At 31.4% G+C, this 1,878-nt stretch overlaps 1 long non-coding RNA gene across 1 annotated transcript in view; it reads right to left on the bottom strand.

The window, feature by feature from the left end:
• Positions 1–1,878, bottom strand: part of LOC136797057 (uncharacterized) — a 13,421-nt gene that overhangs the window by 6,976 nt on the left and 4,567 nt on the right. Inside the window, exons 2-3 of the long non-coding RNA XR_010844858.1 lie at positions 1,724–1,826; positions 1,569–1,657 (exon numbers count right to left, since the gene is read on the bottom strand). This is a non-coding gene — a long non-coding RNA (uncharacterized lncRNA). The remainder of the gene's footprint in view (positions 1–1,568; positions 1,658–1,723; positions 1,827–1,878) is intronic.

Genomic DNA, 1,878 nt, shown 5'->3' with positions numbered 1-1,878 from the left:
GAGAGAGAGAGAGAGAGAGAGAGAGAGAGAGAGAGAGAGAGAGAGAGAGAGAGAGATCCACATCAACGATCTTGTTTTAAAGGCCTCAGAATTGTATACCATACTTCAGCTTAAGCAGCTCCATTTCTCTAAGGACATAACCAGGTCGACCAACTGCTCAGAATTCCCAATCTCATGACAACCATAGAACTATTTTCTAGCGGAATATAATAAAATTATATATTTTTAATTCTTAATAAAGTGGCAAATCTAGGAATTCTTTTACCCACTGACATCAGTTTCAATGTTTAACTAAACTTTCAGGTGTTTTAATGACTTTTCTTTAAATGAAGTAGTAGATCATTAAGAGATTTAAATACTTAATACTTGGCGAGCCATATTTTTTTACGAGTAAAATAACTCATTTTTAATTCTATGTATGCAATATAATAAGTGCATTTTTCAATGTAAATTTTAAACGTCTTATTTGTTGATATTTTTTTAGTTGTTGGGTGATGAATACTAAAAATAGTCTTATATTCAAAAAATGGACTAAATTACTCAACTCAAGGGCTGAACGATTTACTTTTGTTATAATTTACTTACGTGAAATACGATTTGGCCGCAAAATGTTGTGATATTGTATTTTTCAATTAAACTCAGTAATAACAACTGTTAAATGCATCGCCATGGAAATGGCCTCAAATGTTTTAGAAACAATAAAACCGTAAGAAATCACATCTCATTCAACCTACTTTTGATAAAAGTGATATTCACATTCCTCCTTTCACTCTCTCAGATAGACTCTATAGATTCCAGTCTTTACTACAAATACAGATTTTTTAGAGATTTTAAATTGTTTTGTTTGTACGTCTCAAAATTTTTTATTTATTACTAAGCTAGAATTAATTATGAAAGACTGATAAACAAGAGGTAATTCTTCCAAAAACGAATGCTCATATTAAAAGAGACAACATTTGATCAAGGTCTATGAAACACCAGATATTATAACCACCATAAAGAGGGGCTGGTTAAGATGGCTTCCTTGAGATGATAACGAAGGGAAACCCGGGAGTAACAGAGAGGAGAGGTTGGGCTAGAGCTCGTTGGTTACAGGATGTGGAGGACGGGTCTCTTAGCAGATGGAGGATGAAAACGCTTCTGAGTGAAGAATTGTGGAGGAGACCAAGGTCCTACAAAGGCAAAGCGCCATGTAAGATGATAATTCATTACTATATAATATATAGTAATGAAGTATTAGGGAATGAACTTATTCGTTTGTAAATGAGAAGAGATTTTAATAGATATGTAATCAAGAGATATGTAAATTTTACGTCTAGTTACATAATATGTATACATATCTCTTGATTACATATGTATTAAAATCTCTTCTCATTTACAAACGAATAAGTTCATTCCCTAATATTTATAATCTTTATTTTTTTTTTAACCTTAGTATCATAGATTTTTTTCAGACTATAACGTAAGTATATCCCCTTAATCTAGATAAAATGTTTTAAAAAAATAATAAATATTTATATTTGTATGAATGTAAGAGTCAGTTTCTATTAGTGAGCAGATAATCTTACAATATGAAAAATTCCAAATCTCCAAAAGTTGGTCCCCACTTGTCAGCACTTATTAATTGCTACAACGCCATGGAGCCATACAATCGTCCCTGCGAAGATAAACACATTAGTGATTTTCCTACTATGAATAATTATATACATATGATTTTAAATACTTAGCCATCTTTTTGCAACACTTTTTTCCTCCATCCACGCAGTAACTATTCACAGCGCAGCAATATGTGTCATCACAAGGTATTTCCCAGACTGCAAATTTGACTAAAATGGCAAAATAAATAAACATATATATAATAAATAAGTATAGGATAAT

This window comes from Halyomorpha halys, unplaced genomic scaffold, assembly GCF_000696795.3.
Source record: "Halyomorpha halys isolate HHAL.00 unplaced genomic scaffold, Hhal_1.1 Scaffold2274.1, whole genome shotgun sequence".
NCBI classification, from domain to species: domain Eukaryota; kingdom Metazoa; phylum Arthropoda; class Insecta; order Hemiptera; family Pentatomidae; genus Halyomorpha; species Halyomorpha halys.
This window is presented reverse-complemented; position numbering and strand designations above follow the sequence as displayed.